This window comes from Haliotis rufescens, unplaced genomic scaffold, assembly GCF_023055435.1.
Source record: "Haliotis rufescens isolate VD_foot unplaced genomic scaffold, xgHalRufe1.0.p SCAF_12, whole genome shotgun sequence".
Classification (NCBI taxonomy): domain Eukaryota; kingdom Metazoa; phylum Mollusca; class Gastropoda; order Lepetellida; family Haliotidae; genus Haliotis; species Haliotis rufescens.
In genome coordinates, this window is record NW_025963802.1 from 12,055,055 (window position 1) to 12,074,325 (window position 19,271).

Here is a 19,271-nt window from a genome sequence, read left to right on the forward strand (position 1 = left end):
ACTCGGTATTGGGACAAGTTAGTGTTTGGTTGGTGTGTTGTTTAACGCCGCACTTATCAATTTCCAGCTATATGACAGCGGTCTGTAAATATTCGAGTCTGGACCAAACAATCCAGTGATTAATATTATGAGCATCGATCCACGCAATTGGGATCAATGACATGCATCAACCAAGTCAGCGATCCTGACCACCCAAACCCGTTAGTCGCCTTTTACGACAAGCACAGTCGCCTTTCACGGCAAGCATGGGTTGCTGAAGACCTATTTTACCCCGGAATCTTCACGGGTCTAATGGGACAAGTGTACTGGAAGACCCTGGCTCCAAATTCACCATCAAGTATCAGCAATGTGAAGACGTGTATCCTCCAACGGAAACATATAACATCCCAGAGACTTTATGGCAACTGTCCTTATCTGTTGACTATTTTAAACTTACTTCCGTAATTGAAATTCATCAAAAGCCACACATGATTATGCTAACTTCGTGTATTATGTGCCACTTTGACAATTACTAGCTCCCTTGGTGTCGTTTTAAGGAATTTTGAATTCCAATTATCCATAATCTGTCGCCAGAGTGTTCAGATGACGTGGAAGAAGACCATTGTAAATGCTAGAATACAGACTTTGAGGTTCGTGAGATATAAAAGATTTTGTTTGTGTTTAAGGTGCAAAGATGAGTTATGGCCCTTCACATATTTAAAGTTTTAAGCAAGGTTAGATTGGTCCTCCGAGGAACGTCATTAACCAATACATCAGGAGTATAATATAACTCTGCCGTTTGACGCAAAAAGCGAGCTATATTGCATGTTAATAATGCCTTCTGGATCAGACAAACTCGTGGCTGACAGAATGCGCTTATGGGATATCATTGGACATCTATACGCTTTGTTTCTGTTTGTTTTGTTTGTTGTTTAACGCCGCACTCAGCAATATTCCAGCTATATGACGGCAGTCTATAAATAATTGAGTCTGGACCAGACAATGAAGTGATTGACAACATGAGCATCGATCCACGCACTTGAGATCGATGACATGCATCAACCAAGTCAGCGAGCCTGACCACCCGATCCCGTTCGTCGCCTCTTACGACAAGCAGAGTCGCCTTTTACGGCAAGCATGGGTTGTTGAAGACCTATTCCACCCCGGATCGTTACGGGTTTGGTCTTTGGTCTACGTTATGAGTGTGTATTTCATATCAATTTCAAATGGTATTTCCACAATAACCATCTTTTTGAATAACGATTTCTATGTTTCCAAAACAACGTATGTGAGACCACTATGTTTTTAATCACATCACATACCCGTATGTCCATGTCATTGTGTACACGGGTTAAATAACGATTAGAGTTACTATACAATCACATGTGTGAGTCTTCGTCTTTCAGCTTCGAAAATGGTTGCAAAACGCGCTCAGAAAATCAGCTGCATTATCCTTGTCTCGGCTTTCCCATTCCTTTGACGCCAATCAGGACATTGATGAGAACTTTCGACTGTTGATAAGTTGCCTGTCCAGTCTCAAAGAGCCACATGAGTAACTGTTAACGTGCATTGTTTTATAAACGTAAGTTCTTGTGGATATCGCACTCTGATTTTTATGCCTTTGTAGATTAAATCACTATTGTGTACCACTATGGGACTGACAAATAGTTATTATTGTGTCTCAGGAACCTTTAGAAAAAGATAATCTGTTCCCCAAAGTGTAAGACAAAATGCTCTCAGGTATTCCCTAAAAGTTTACTTGACTTTTTGTCTGTACTGGTTGTTTAACGCCGCCGCACTCAGCAATATTCCAGCTATATGACGGCGGTCTGTAAATAATCGAGTCTGGAACAGACAATCCAGTGATGGATATCATGAGCATCGGTCCACGCAATTAGGATACAATGACATGCATCAACCAAGTCAGAGAGCCTGACCACCCGATCCCGTTAGTCGCTTTTTACGACAAGCATAGTCTGAGACTGTCTCCTTTTACGGGAAGCATGGGTTGCTGAAGACCTACTCTACCCCGGAATCTTCACGGGTTTAATGGGACAAGTGTATTGTTAAGACAATGATCATGTGGAAGACACTGGCTCGAAGCATAGTCTGAGACTGTCTCCTTTTACGGGAAGCATGGGTTGCTGAAGACTTACTCTACCCCGGAATCTTCACGGGTTTAATGGGACAAGTGTATTGTTAAGACAATGATCATGTGGAAGACACTGGCTCGAAGCATAGTCTGAGACTGTCTCCTTTTACGGGAAGCATGGGTTGCTGAAGACCTATTCTACCCCGGAATCTTCACGGGTTTAATGGGACAAGTGTATTGTTAAGACAATGATCATGTGGAAGACACTGGCTCGAAGCATAGTCTGAGACTGTCTCCTTTTACGGGAAGCATGGGTTGCTGAAGACTTACTCTACCCCGGAATCTTCACGGGTTTAATGGGACAAGTGTATTGTTAAGACAATGATCATGTGGAAGACACTGGCTCGAAGCATAGTCTGAGACTGTCTCCTTTTACGGGAAGCATGGGTTGCTGAAGACCTATTCTACCCCGGAATCTTCACGGGTTTAATGGGACAAGTGTATTGTTAAGACAATGATCATGTGGAAGACACTGGCTCGAAGCATAGTCTGAGACTGTCTCCTTTTACGGGAAGCATGGGTTGCTGAAGACCTATTCTACCCCGGAATCTTCACGGGTTTAATGGGACAAGTGTATTGCTAAGACAATGATCAAGTGGAAGACACTGGCTCGACCCCCCCCCCCCCCCCCCCCCCCCCGTACATTCGGCCTTCGTTATGCCATCACAATCTCGTTAATACTCCAAATTCACCATCAAGTATCAAGGGATTCACATTATCAAAGCGTAAATCTGAAAGATCACTTTTCCCGTGTCAGAGGGCATCTCATCTTAAGTTACTTGAAAGAAATTGTTCTGTATGATAAATTTTAAATATGTATGTGAATAAGGAAATGCTTGTTTTTATATTTGGTGTGATGCTATTATCAACTGACAATATTGAAGGCTCTGTCCTGTAGGATAAAGTATCATAAAATTATTGTCACACTGTGTGTGACACGTTAGCCTATCATAATCGATGTAACTATCACCAACCAGTGCTTTTAAGCCAACTCGTTGCTGAGTATTTTTTAACATTGGCTAGTATTGTGCACAACCACCAGTAGCTAAAGTGATGACGTAAATCCTGGTGGGGTATCATGCAGGAAGCCGAGGTACTTTAAGTCCCCATGATCCCCGGCGAGGTGGCCTAGCTTTGGTTACTGGTGGCCTATAGCCCGTGTTTTAAAACTGTATACATGATATCGTTAACCTCACAGATGTTTCATAAATTGTTTCTAAATATAACTTTGCATAAATGACTCATTTGTGAATATTAAGTGAAATCTAAACTCACTCACTGGTACACTCGTGTCACTGGATTTTCTTGTTCATGGATCACTTGATTGTCTGGTTTGTTTACAGGCTGACGTCGCAATGCAGGAGTACTGCTGTGCTTCCTCTGGCAATAAATATTTACTTTTTATGCGAATTATATGAATAGCGGGTGCTACCGGTAGGGCAGGACATGCTTATACCCTTTTTGCGAACACCTGGTGTCATCATTAAAAAAAGTAAGTATTTATTGCCAGACGCAGCATAGCAGTACTCCACCCATGCGACATCAGTGATGTTCAGTGGTCCGTTCGCGTGAAGATTCCGGGGAAGAATAGGTCTTCAGCAACCCATGCTTGCCGTAAAAGGTGACTATATGCTTGTCGTAAAAGGCGACTGACGGGATCGGATGGTCAGGCTCGCTGACTTGGTTGATGCATGTCATCCCAATTGCGTGGATCGATGCTCATGATATCAATCACTGGATTGTCTGGTCCAAACTCGATTATTTACAGACCGCCGTCATATATATAGTTGGAATATTGCTGAGAGCGGCGTTAAACAAAAAAACAAACACCCAACCAGTGGTCTGTTCCTATAATTTCTACAGCCATATGCCCATCTACGCAATGTGGAATCTGTTTCGGCAGTAAATCTAGGCTGGTTATTATCTTGTATTGACAATTTATACCAAAGTGGTAGACGTCCAGAACTGCATCACTCGGGGTTTCCTCCCACACACCACTCGCTGTCACTCCGTGAAGACCCGGGGTAGAATAGCTCTTCAGCAACCCAAGCTTGCCGTTAACGTCAATGCTTGTCGTAAGGGGCGACTACCGGGATCAGGTGGTCAGGCTCGCTGACTTGGTTGATGCCGCATCGATCCAAATTGCGTGGATCGATGCTTATGATATCAATCTCAGGATTTTCTGGTCCAGACACGATTGTTTACAGGCCGCCGTCAAAAAGCTGGAATATTGCTGAGTGCGGCGTTAAACAACAAACCAACCAACCAACCACTCACGCACTAGTATTTGGACCTACGAGATACATCCTCTCTCTGACATTCTGTCTTAAAGTATCAGACATAAAACAATGTTTCTGTTCAACAGGATGCCAGTGTTTAAGGAGCACACTCTCACGTTCCCGGACACGGTTCTACAATTTCATTACCTTACATCAATTACGTTTAGACTATGGATGTACAAGTACGAAATAACAAAAAAATCTCCAAATAGATTTAGCTGTTAAGGAAACTGTTTATCCCAGTACAGTGAAAAGTCAAGCTATTTCTCAATCTGGGAATTTGTTTGAATAATCAAATCAAACCGAAGCACTCCCGTTTCTTTACCAGATAATCAATGTCCGGGGCATCGGATAGGCAGTGAAATAACCTTAATAGATTTGGTGTCGTTACTGCACATAAAACTAAGATAGATTGATATGTATCGCCTATTGTTCATACCACGTTGTTCCGCTATTACCATGTACATTAACAGTTTTATTGGGTCTAATGAGCTTAACGCTCTCAAACCTGAGACAGGATACGTAGAGCCACATGTACATATACACTGTAATCTGTAGATTGTGTGACCCGTAAAGATCCTGGGTAGAATAGCTCTTCAGCAACCCATGCTTGTCGTAAAAGGCGACTTTGCGTGTCGCAAATGGCGACTAACAGGATCGGATGTTCACGCTCGTTGACTTGGTTGATGCATGTAATCGATCCCAATTGCATGGATAGATGCTTATGATATCAATCAATGGATTGTCTGGTCCAGAGCGCGGCGTTAAACAACAAAACAACAACTGCAGATTGTGTAGCTAACCTCTGGTATGTTTACATACCATTTGCTGTCGAATTTGTAATTGAATAGTATATATTCCTATATATATATATATATATATATATATATATTGGTCATGGCTCGTGTTCATTGGTCATTGAATAAGGTCAATTACCGTTATTTCGTAATTACAAAATTACCCAACCTATATATATCATTCAACCGAAGAAGCTTAGACTCCAAAACGTTGTGTTCCTCGTTAAAAAAGTTAACATCCATAAATTCTCTTCTTTATCTTAAAGATGTTAGAGTATTATAAGGGCAATAAGTAAGTTAGCATCCTTTGTTCGGCAATCAGTAACATTACAACTATACAAAAGCGGCATTTAAATATTAATATTCGAATCTGGTTTGGTGTATGGTAACTTATTGTAACCCCTTGATCCTTTTGAAGCCTGATGAGTGAGTGAGTGAGTGAGTATGGATTTACGCCGCTTTTAGCAATATTCCAACAATATCACGGCGGGGGACACCAGAAATGGGCTTCACACATTGTACCCATGTCGGGAATCGAACCTGGGTCTTCGGCGTGACGAGCGAACGCTTTAACCACTAGGCTACCCGACCGCCCCTGAAGCCTGATGAAGCCTGATGTTATGACAAGCATGACGTAAATGGAACAAGATTCATGTCTCTTAGTCCCTGTTGGATCAAGTCGCGAATATGTGTGACAGGAATAGATGTATGAGGTGGGATATCAAGTATACGTTACAAAACAATTCAGTTATGTGGTGAGGAGATTCTAGCATGTAAGTATCAAAATAATGAAACATGATAAACGGTTGGTAGGTCATATCAGAGTTGGAAGTGTTGGTTTCGCTCCGCTTTAAACAGTATTTATATGTCATATTTATATCACGGCCTGTCAAATTGATGTACGAGGACAGCCCAAAGTAATGCAGGTCTTAGACATTTACCATTTTGAGGGAATCTAGGATAGAACTCACGATCATTCATTTCTGGCGCGCCTGAGGGAGGCAACGCTGCACAGTGAATTTCGGCACCTTACATTACTTAAACACCCGTCCCACCGCAAACATATTAGTGAGTGAATGAGTTTGGTTTAACACCGCTTTTAACAGTGTTCCAGTTATATCACGGCGTGCCAGCTTAATGTGGGGGGAAAGACCGAAGTGATGCAGGTCTCAGACGTTTACCACTTCGGTGAATCCCACGAGCCCGGATATGGTGCGGACAAACCTAGAGACACAACCGGGGCGAACCGGGATTCGAACCGGGTTTCTGGCGTGCCCAAGGGACGCAACTCTCCGCAGCGAATCGCGGCACCATAGACGACATATTAACGTATTAAGGAACAGGCTTCTTATAGTGTAGCCATTACAGACTTGAGAGTTCTGCGTAATGAGGTTATACTGTTACCACTAGTTTACCCCGCCGTTCCTGTCTGCTCCAGATGGTGGTTCTCTCAAACTTAATCCCGTTTGCCATAGCGAAGGGAATAGAAGGTTTGGCTGGCGACGTGAAGGAAGTTAAAAAACTAAGATCTGGTTCGCTATTAATTGAATGTAAGAAAGCCAATACCATCCCAAATTCATTTATCAAGCAAATCACCAGTAAATGTTCCTGTTGAGGTTTCTCCTCACAGGACATTGAACAGCTGTAAAGGCATTGTTCATGACATCGGACGTTGCCTTTCAGACATGAATGAAAGTGACTCTCCCAAGGAGTTACTGCTGGCAATAGCTTCACAGCTAAAACGAACAATGAAGTCACTGAAACAAATACTTATCTATTCACATTTTGTCTTTCTGTGCGCCCAGAATCCCTTAAAGCTGGTTATCGCAGCTTAAGGGTGGATACATGTATACCAAGCCCCTTAAGGTGTTACACGTGCCAAAAATACGGCCACGGATCAAAGTCATGCCATGTACCAGCTGCATGCCATCGAAGTGCTGGGACATGTGCCGACAGTTGTCTCTGTGACAGACCTCCTCTCTCTCTGTTAACTGCTCTGGCAGCCATCCATCTTCTTCAAAGGAATGCCCAACATGGAAACTGCAATCCAAAATTTCAAGAGTAAGGCATGAACAAATCATCTCTTTTTGAGAAACAAATAAGGTTGTTCTTGCTCAGGAACAACCAGGACCATTTTGCTTCGGCTGTTTCTGCTTCTCTGCAGCCATCAAAGACCAAACATGTTTCATGTCATTCTGTTGGTTGCCAGACCGACTACACATGGGCTACGACATCTGCCCCTGCCTTGCTGTCTGCAGCAGTCCAGATGAGGCCCCCACAAGAAACCTCTAGCGCACAAACAACCTCAACATCTCCAAACCTCAATCAATCACAGACATCTGGTGATACGGATTCGTCTCTATCTCAGAAACAATCAGTTAATTTAGCTCAAGCACCCAAATCAGAAACAAATGTGAAACAAACTGCAGAAAGCATAATCAAACCTAGACCAGAATCACCCAAAAAATATCAAAGCGGCAGATCCTCAAAAGGGGACAGCCAGATCCAACTTCAATAAGTTTGGATCCTTAGAAGACATGGATGTGTCCGTTAACAGCCATTATCGGACACATAGCTTGTCATCCTCAAGGAAGGTGAGGGATAGATCCCCACTTAATCCTCCGAAAATATAGTTTCTTCAACCAATATTGTACCGTGGAATTGTACGTAGAGGAACAAAGACTAATTTATAATGAACTACATCTATTAGTCTAGGATCTTAATCCATCAGCATTCTGCTTACAAGAAACATATTTAAAGCAGAGAGACAATTTTAATTTACGTCAGTTCAGTGCATATCATTCTACAAGATGAAATTTTACAAAGGCAAACTTGTCTTTGTTTCAAACAATGTGCTTTATTAAAATAAAACCCGAATGTGTCACTGATGTTACCGATCCTATTCAGGATTTTTCTGACGTTTTAGATGGAATTGCTGACGAATCATGTTTACCGAATGTAAACAAGCTAGAAAAGCAAGGAAAAGGCAGAGAAATATTTTCGACCCCACCCAACTGTCCACAATTTAGATAAATTTAAAATGTTAAAATTAATGCAAAAGCTCGTCGTGCATTTAAACACAATAAACGCCAATCATGGTAAAGCAATGTCTCTAAAATAAATGATGGAATATGGTATAAAGGATCAAAATCTGGTGTTCACCATCTTAAGGAGGGTGACAGTCTATTAACCAATTAATGTGATGCAGCAAACAAATTAGGAGAAACTTTAGCTAAGCATTCTTCCTCATCTAATCATACACCAAAATTTCAACAATTTAAAGACCAACAAGAAAAAAAAGAAAATTAATTTTAATTCTGATAATGGTGAGGGTTATAACGATTTTTTTCCATCCATGAGCTGCATACCGCCCTAGGGCAAGCTCATGATACAGCCACGGGTGCTGATTATATTCATTATCAGTCACTCAAACATTTTCCCGAGTCATGCTTAGAAACATTATTAAATATTTTCGATCACATTTGGACAACGGAGAATTTCCCTTCATCATGAAGAAATGCTGTTGTGATTCCAATACCGAAAAACGGCCGTGATTAACTGATCCTTCTAATTATAGGCCGATATCGCGGTGAACAACCGACTTATATGGTATTTAGAAACAAATAATCTTTTAACAAATATTCAATGTGGTTTTAGAAAAAAATAGAAGTACCGGGTACCGTTGACCATTTGGTTAGACTGGAAACTTTTGTGACAAATGCTATCATTAATAAACAACATGCGGTATCAATATTTTTCGATTTAGAAAAAGCGTACGATACCACCTCGAAACATGGAATTTTAAAAGATCTTTATGAAATGGGATTGAGATGGTTGTTTCTAATTCCAAGTGGGGAGGAGATAAACCGACCCACCTTCACTTATATAGATCACTTGTCCGTTTTAAGCTCGATTATGGCTCCATCATCTATGGTGGAGCTTGTAAAAGTAACCTTAAATTATTCGATCCCATACATCACCAGGGTCTAAGACTTGTCTTGGATCCTTCAGAACTTCTCCCATTGACAGTCTATACGTTGAGGCCGATGAGACGCCACTTACCTACGAGGTACCAAACTATCTCTACATTACATCACAAAGTTATATTCTAATCAGTCTGTGTATTTAATCCTCTTCATGAGGACATGTAAAGTAAGAAGTCCTCTCTTATTCCGCCTCTCGGAATAAGAATAAAACCTTATATTTCTGATTATATTTTCTATATTAAACTTGAAAATATATCTCCTTTCCGCCTGATTTCCTCTCCTCTTTGGCTTGGCAATTGGTAAAGCCACAGGTGGATCTTACCTTATCCAAATTAAAGAAATTTGACACTAATCAACTACAATATCAACAAGAATATAAACAGTTAAGAAGTGAACATGATACTTACAAATCTATTTTTACTGATGGATCCAAGGATGGTGATGTTGTTGCCAACGCCACTATCATTGGATCCAGAACCTTATCAACACGATTACCTGATAACTCATCCATTTTCACAGCTGAATCAAAGGCCATTTTAATTGCTTTAGAATATATTAACGAACAGACTAAACATAAGGAAGTCTCAATTTTTCAGACTCTCTCTCCTGTCTTCAGGCTATTAAAAATACTTCGTGTCAGCATCCAATTTTCCTCGATATCATAGAACTACATAATAACCTTGCTACTGGCCATGACGACATCTTTTTTGTTGGTTACACAGCCATGTTGGAATTGTTGGTAATAGAATGGCTGATGCTGCTGCAAAAGCAGCACTCGACAAATCTGTGACACAACTTCTTATACCATACAGTGATTATAAACCTGCCAGAAGATGTTTCATCAGGGATCTAATGCAGAAGAAGTGGGACACCCCAGTGGGTATAAATAACTACATGCAATAAAGGCAAATATCGGTTATACCTACTGAGGCGACTAACGGGTTCGGGTGGTCAGGCTCGCTGACTTGGTTGATGCATGTCATCGATCCCAATTGAGTGATTCGATGCTCATGATATTAATCACTGGATTGTCTGGTCCAGACTCGATTATTTACAGACCGCCGTCTTTTAGTTGGAATATTGCTGAGTGCGGCGTTAAACAACAAAACAACCAATCAAATCAAAAGTTGTGACATGTAAACATCAAAGCCTGGAGATGCTGGGGTATTGCTCGACATGAAGGGAAGGTTGACTAGTGGAAAGTTGAAGTCATCTCTCTTGTCATTCCGTCTTGTGGAGAGTGTTCTGTCACTCTGAATCTTTATGCATAGATCTAAATATGAAACAGATGAGGTGGTCTCACAGGTCTCTTTTATATCTAGTTCAAGTGGGTAAATCAGTGGATGGTAACTGGCTTTAAATTGGATTGTAACAAGTAACACTCTCAAATGTGATGATCAGAGTCCAGAATTGCACAATATTATCTTTGTTCAACTTCTTTGAGAGGCATTAAGAAGTTGAAGTACTAAATAAGGATAAGATTTATCAATTCAAATAACACCTTATTTGACACACTCCCTGTAAAATATATATATCCTCTAAATATGATATTTATCCTGTACCCAGTATTGCTGTATATATTGTTTCAATTATTGAAACTGTAGTTAATAATTATTGTTAATAAATTCGTCATTGCCAGCATGTTACTTTTCGGTATGTGTATATGTTCATTGTGCCATTTGTACCATTCTACCTGTGAAGATCCGGGGTAGAATAGGTCTTCAGCAACCCATGCTTGCCGTAGAAGGCGACTATGCTTGTCGTAAGAGGCGACTAACGGGATCGGATGGTCAGGCTCGCTGACTTGGTTGATGCATAACATCGATCACAATTGCGTGGATCGATGCTCATGATGTAAATCACTGGATTGTCTGTTCCAGACTCGATTATTTACAGACCGCCGTCATATAGCTGGAATATTGCTGAGTGCGGCGTAAACATTTGTACCTTTCTCTCAATTTTACGGATGGGGTAGACTAGTTCTCAATGCCGTGGCTCGACACGCACGTCAATTGTTAAAGCCAGTTCCACCTGCCCCTCTATGAAATGGCCGAAATTCTGTTGAAAGTATAGTAAAACGACACTCACTCACCCAAGGAATCAGCCTTGACCGATGGCGCGTCAACCATGACTTTGTGTATATTCGGCACTGTAGATGGCGGATAAATCGTAGGTGTTTCCCCTAAATTCGTTTTAAAAATGTTTGTGTCTTATTTCTATCTCCACCATAACATAGCAACACACGTACTGTGTGTCTTTGCTGCGTTAGGCAACAAATGCTTATTCTTTCATGAAAATTGTGTGAGTAACGGTGATACGGTTTCAACAGGACATGCTCACCCTTTTCGCGAAGACCAGTCATCACAGATTTTCAGTCATTCATTCAAATAAATTTCACCGCTATTTCAATAATAGAAATGTGGGTACTCATATTGCGTTCGCCTCAGCACATTCGGTGCAGGCTCGAAGCGCTAACATTACCCCGGTCATTTGAACGGTGTGCACTCGATTTTCATTCTCAGCTCCCTGGGGAGTATACATCCCAAGCTGATTTATCAGCAGCGCTAGACTGTTATAATACCCATTTCCATATAATCACAACGGGTACCCATTTTACTGATGGTGAACAGAGGCACGTTTTGAGCAAAGTCACTTGCCTCAGGAGACACCACGCCCAGTGGAATCGATTGTTAAATAGAGACTGGTTGTTCTCTGTCGTTGACGTTTTTCTTTCCTTCTTTACCGTAAGTTCACACAGGTCAATTTTGTTTATTGTACCTTTGTGTCACATACATACATACATACATACATACATACATACATACATACATACATACATACATACATACAAATACATATATACATAATATTTTATATATATATATATAGATATATATTGATGTAACGATTCCCATCGTGTAATGGACCGTTAGAAATCATCTGTAATCTACGGGGTGTGTGTCTTTTCTTATCCATTGATTACATAATATCCCCTATCTCCAAGTAGAGTCCCTTAATGTTCAGTCATCGTATATAAGTGGTAATATATATGTATATATACATTGTATTGACATTGCTTTTATAGGTACATGTCATGATCAGAGGCATTTCTCATTCGCCAAACAGTGGTATGTACTATCGATCTGAATACATTGATTGGTACTGGGAGTCCTCATCCCATGGAGTGAAGCAAACAATGGCGGAGGCCGTAGACGTTTTAGCGTTCACAATTTATCTTGGACAAACGCGTAACCTCTGGAGACGGGTGTGTATAAGTTTTAGAGATCCCAGTTATTGCTGCTTAAGATTCAGCCTCCCTTCGTATTAATTTCCAATCTAACTCTTCTCAGAAGATATAGCTGATGTAGCATGTATGTTTCCTTGTGAAATGTGACAATGTTCACGAACACATTGTAGTATTACCGAAGGTCAGGTGCAATACTTCAACAGGGAACTTTGAGGAGAGGTGAGATGAAATGGGGTTTAACGTCGCGTCCAAGATAATTGCACTTGTATAGCGACGTGCATGTACGTGTGTTTGTTTGTGTGGCTGTTTGTACTAGTCCGGACTGATGCCGATTCATAGTGCTAGCTCACTGGGATACCAGCCGCAGTTTAACACGAATACCCCACTCAGACACAGTATACTGACTCCGAGCCGACCAGTCCTTGTTTTAGCCCCTTAATGCTGAGCGCCAGACAGGTAACAACAAGTACCATCTTTTAACGTATTTTGGTATGACGCGGCCGGGGATCGAACCCCGGACCTTCCGCTCTCCGGGTGGACGCTGAACTCCTTAAGATATATGTTTCTATGCTATGTATCTTAATAGGTGGCCTATCACTCATTCTCAGCTCCGATTAATCCCAAAACGAAGATGTCCGATGCAGTTCAACTATTTTGATTTGTACCATATGTTCCCGTATAATGTCAGCTATTACTTGACTTGTCTTTGCATGTGTGTGACAGGTGCCACCGGAGGGGCAGGATACGCTCAACGTATTGCGACAATTAATTTGATCTCTATTTGATCAAGATTAAAAAATCACATGCTTATTTTATAGCTGTTATCGTACGATTGACTACTATGCTTATAGCCAAAAGCTGTTATGATTATGAAATGGTGTTTGTTGCTTTTATTATTAAACTAGCATTCTGGGCGATAGATAATTCTTGGTTGAATAGACAACATGAGTCTTATGTGACCATATGAAAGTATAAATTCAGCTAACACTAAGACCACATGACTCCGTGGTCTAAGGCGCTGCAATTTGCAGATTGGGTTCGCATCCCAGATCCACCTTGATTTCGTTTGGTCTGTGAGCGCCATACACACGCGCACGCGTGTCACCAAGGTGTTAAACGTCGTCGACCTGGTCATTTTGACCTTTCTTTCCACACGCAGTCACGCTACGATATAACTGAGACATTGTTAACGGCGTTAAACCTGCACACACACACTCAGTGAGTGAGCGAGTATGGTTTTACGCTGCTTTTAGCAATATTCCAGCAATATCACGCGGAGGACACCAGAAATGGGCTTCACACATTGTACCCATGTCGGGAATCGAACCCGGGTCTTCGGCGTGACGAGCGAACGCTTTAAGCACTAGGCTACCCGACCGCCCCCACACTCACTCAGTAAGCAAAGAACAGAGTTCGAGGTACGAACTGTTTATTTCCTCTCCTCTCAACAGGGCGATGCAACAATAAGAACACAGAACATCAGTGCAACGAACACAGTGAAATAGCAGCTTAATCTTGAGCAGTTGGTACTGGGAAAGTCCATTTGTTTCTTACATCTTCTTCAAAGTAATTCCTTTCTGATTTCTATTGGTTTAGCAGCTATGTAGAGTCTTGTGTATGGATTTGAAAAGAATAGTATCAGGTACGTGTTTGGGAACATCCGACAGGATACCACAGCAGCCAGTTTAAACAGTCGATCACCATCTCAAACTCCTTTCATATCTTGACCTTTGATCTCCCAGCCTGAAAAAAAATCAAAGTAAGTATTAAACCTTCGAATGTGATTTCAAAATACTTCGCACACTGTTACCTTTAGAGTGAGTGAGTGAGTGAGTTTGGTTGTAGGCAGCTTATTCCACCAATATCACGGCGGGGAACCCCAGAAATGGGCTTCACACATTTTACCCATGTGGGGACTTGAACCCGGCCCACGCCACACCGAACCCCATACCTTTGGATATAAATCAATATTTCACATGAAAGCAACATAATTCTGTTGTCGTATTGGGATATACCATTAATTATATCGATTAAATACAACCCATGACTGTAATAAATATGATTATGTTATTTCATTGCCCAGTACGCTTTGTTAGAGGCGATGGGGTAACATAATTGTAAAAGCGTTCTCTAGTTACGCCGAAGGCACGGATTCCCTTTCCAACAATGGTACAATGTACGGAGCCCATTTCTGTTATACCATGCCGTGATATTGCTGGACATTTTAGCCAGAAACCACTGGAACACACCCCTCAGTCACTCAATATGCAGTGTCACAGTAACCTTGAATGTTGAAACACTCCCTCTACCAAATACATGTATGAACCGTTTGAAAAGGACCAGATGGTTAGGCTCGGTGACTTGGCTAATTGCGAGTCATCGTGTCCCGCGTGGATCGTTGCTGATTCGGGGCGGTGGGTTAGCCTAGTGGTTAAAACGTTTGCTCATCACGTCGAAGGTCCTAATACGACTCCCCAATGTGTGAAGCCCATTTCTGGTGTTTTCTGTCGTGATATTGCTTGAATATTGTTAAACGCGGCATAAAACCATACTTGCCAATGATGCGTCAAATTTGGAAATGTCCTCCACATGATTACCATTAAACATGTTGCAACCTTTAAAAAGGCTTCGAATGTTGTAACCCTGATCAACCAACTTTGGGCAAGAGTAATATGATGCTCTTTGAAACCTTGGTAGAAAGAGCACGCTCGACTGTACCTCCAAAATTGTGAAATATAGAAACCAAAGGCTGGAGCTAATTGAATATTGTTCGACATGAAGGGAAAGTTGACTTTTGGATATGTTGAAGTCATCCCTCTTGTCATACAGTCTTGTGGAGAGTGTTTTGTTTCTCTGAATCTTTATAAATATTCTGCATCAATCAAAATATGAACTAGATGAGGCGGTCTCACTGGTCTCCTTTATTTCTAGTCCAGGTGGGTAAATCAGTAGAAGGGAATTGGTTATGTGAACATTGTTACATCATATCATCAATATACCTGAAATTTAAAACTTCAGATGACATTTGAGTTCAATTGTGCTGAACCTTTAAAGCTAGAGATGTAACTATTACTAAGGACACTACGTTCAGTGAATAAAAGCCACAAAACCCTTTCCATATTTATATAAAATCTCTGCCAAGAGCAGAGTCGATAATACGATTCCGACTATATCATGAGCTGAGATTTACTGAGGCCTTGAATGTTGTAACCTTCATTAAACTCATGTTTCTTTTAAAAAGTCTAACATGACACTAGCGTATCCTACCCTACCGGTGGCACCCGTCACAAACACATACAAAGGCAAGTCAATTGTTCACCTGCAAAAACACGGGAAAATATGGTACAAGTCAAAATACGGAATTGCATCTGACATTATTCTTGTAACAGATGAGTCAGACTTGGAATGTCCTCCTCATGTACACCATAAAACGTTTTGAAGGCTTTACTGAGTTATAACGCATTTTATGTTCATGAAATTGTTAAAGAGAAAAGAGTTCAAGGATATGGAAATGTTCTATAATATCAACGACATGTAGTCCCTGGACCGATCTGTAATTATAACTGATTACCAAACTACATCCAGCGATGAATAAACATGAATCAAAAGCTGACAGTGATACATTGCGCTCAAGTCTATTTATATCTGTAAAATTAGAGTTTCTTGCAGTTAAATGTACACTCAGTTTCACCAATATGGCGCCACATCATGAATCATCCATTGTCGATTTATAACTAATCTTGAAGGACATACCTCAATCTCATATTGAAGAACATTTCCATCTGGCGAAGACGGAGTGATCACTATTCACTGACGTCATATGTGATATACCGAGTCGTCTTCTTACACTAAAACCTTATATGATTGAACATATCAACTCGTTCACGTGTCAACCATTTTGTCTCAATTTACCAGTGTCTTTCTTGAGTATTGAAGTATTTTTGAAAGGTGTGATGACATATGATATCTCCATGCGTTTGTAACTCATAAAGACAACAGATGTTTCTCCCTAATTGCGCACAAATCAAGTTCAATTTGGACATCTACTTTAGAAGCAATCATTTGTAACAAATGGAAATAAATGAACGTTGCGATCTCAAATTCGTCTCATCAGAAAAGAGTCTAATTTAATCATTGCACAAGGCGTTTCCAGAATTACTAATGACGAGAAGAAGAGGCTGGTTGCTAAATTTCGATCGCGTGGACTTTTGAGTCAAAAGTCACCTGCCCTTGTTCGCGTTCTTTTAATCGGTAGTTCCCAGTGTCAATAATCGCAAAGGGTAACAAAAGCAAACAAAACTGTGCAGGTACACTGTAAACATTTGAAGGTATTATTTAACAAAATAATTTTAAAGTTCTTCTGTAGGTTGACACGTAATTAAAAACTCATGTAAGAAAGATCATTTTTGTTTCTAACCAGTATGTAAATATACGTGAAAAACCCATTTCCATAAACTTAAGAAAGCTCCATTGCATGGTTCCGACTATATCACACGCATGTGATTATAAATCACAAACAATTAGTGATGATATCAGGTGTTCGTGAAACAACAAATACGTGTACGTGGACGTCAAACATTTATATTAAGACCCGTGAACATCCCGGATAGAATAGGTCTTCAGCAACCCATGTTTGCCGTAAAAGGTGACTATGCTTCTCGTAGGGGGCGACTTACGGGGTCGGGTGGTCGGGCTCGCTGACTTGGTTGATGCATGTCATCGTATCCCAATTGCGTGGATCAATGCTCATGGTGTTAATCACTGGATTATCTGGTCCAGACTCGATTTTTTTTTCAGACCGCCGTCATATATATAGGTAAAATATTGCTGACTGCGGCGTTAAACAACAAACAAAAACAAAACATTTCTATTCCTTCTACGCCCTACGCCCTACGCCCTACGCCCAACACCCTCCATCCTTCTCCGTACGCATTACGCTCATTTTTTAATGGTTATCAGTATACTCGATGTACTTTGTTATATGACCCGTGAAGATTCCGGGGTAGAATAGGTCTTCAGCAACCCATGCTTGCCGTAAAAGGTGACTATGCTTGTCGTAAAAGGCGACTAACGGAATCGGGTGGTCAGGCTCGCTGACTTGGTTGATGCATGTCATCGATCCCAATTGCGTGGATCGATGCTCATGATATTAATCACTGGATTGTCTGGTCCAGACTCGATTATTTACAGACCGCCGTCATATGGATGGAATATTGCTGAGTGTGGCGTTAAACAACCAACCAACTTTGTTATATGTACACATAACACTGTTTCACCAGTTATAGAACTTGTTCACATATATTAAAACTTTGGGAAAGTTGGGAGCTGAACATTGAAATAGCGTTAACTATCTTCACAATCAGAATTTTTAACCACGGTGTGATCTGACAGAAAGACCGACTGAATTGGATGTGTTCACAACGGAATGACATTAAAGACAGGACGATTTTCTGACATTATTTAAGTTGGAACCCATCGATACATTTGCGAACTCTCACACGATCGTGTGAGCCACCGCAAGACGACTCTAGCATTTGGTCGATAACTCGACGAGAAACTGTTGATACACACCAGTGTCCGGGGTTAAACAGGTTACCGACAAATTGACTCTGGCTGATCAGACGAGCGATATCAATGATTATTGATCACCAGTGGGCGTGACAGTTGCCTTAACATGATCCGCGTGCCGTGTGCAAAGGCCGAGATGACAAGATAGATGTGCACAGAGATGGACACCATATCTGACATGCATGCAAAGGATCGTTCATTTTCATGAAAAAAAAACACGTGATCAACCGCGAGATAACACATTCATGGGAAAATAAGTGATATGGCTTTTTAATTTATAATTCAATTGCTAACAAAAAACAAAGGAACGGATGGTATCATTTCATTAAACTTTTCAGAAATCCACATTACGTGTAATTTTATCTCTCAGAAAAACGTTATCCCATTATTCAAATTTACATAACAATCTGATAAAAAACGGTAATTTAATTCTTCAGTGACGTTGTTGTAAGAATGGTAAACGGATTTCCCCTTTATAATCATTATAGGATCTGGAAACGACACACTAACGTATCAACCTCTCAGGCCATGGTTCTCCTGCCCATTTTGTTATCGTCTTTCCAACACTGTATCATGTCAAGAAAAAAACAGCAGCTAATCATTTACTTCCAAACGGTGTCTTCTTACGCCGTTTCACGTATTGCTTTCCTATGGCTCGAAGGCAATTCATTTACGCTATTTGTCAATTTCATTTTTGTCTCTTAATTGCTAGCAACGCCCTTGCCCCAATTAAAAAAGTGTGTGGTTCGGGTTTACGACAGCAATTGGTCCATGAATTCAGTTGCTTTTCCAATGTGTATAACTGAAGGGTGGGAATCAAATTGCTTTGTCGTCATTATTCACCATTACCGTGTGCACAGATGTGATAGATAACATCTTGTTTCACATAGTCAATATCTCATAGAATCATGATGGAACTGAATTGACTTAATTTGACATTATACACCTGTTTTCGGGGAACTGCGTTCCAGATAACCAGCTTAGAAACAGTGAAGGGAAGAGGCATGAGGTTGTTTTGAATTCACGTTGCTTGGGGGGAAAACATGAGATACTTAATATCCTTTGGAAGAGTGTTAGTGATGCATTACTCACTTGTGTGTTAAAAGATACAATGCATGTAGAATTTCTGTTTAAACTTTAGCATACACTCAAGCACTGATACATTCTAACAATCTCTTAACGATACCTGCGCTTCCAGAGAGGGGGGTAAAGGCAGGTGTTTTTCAAGATATTTGTACATGGCCTCAACATCATAACTATTAT

The 19,271-nt window shown here is 40.8% G+C and overlaps 1 protein-coding gene across 1 annotated transcript in view; it reads right to left on the reverse strand.

Annotated features, from left to right (window-relative positions):
* Positions 1-13,852: 13,852 nt before the first annotated feature.
* The window catches only part of LOC124143394 (cerebral peptide 1-like), a 50,880-nt gene continuing 45,461 nt past the window's right edge, over positions 13,853-19,271 (reverse strand). The window contains exon 3 of the mRNA XM_046512364.2: positions 13,853-14,183. The gene's annotated coding sequence lies outside the window, so the exon portion shown is untranslated. The remainder of the gene's footprint in view (positions 14,184-19,271) is intronic.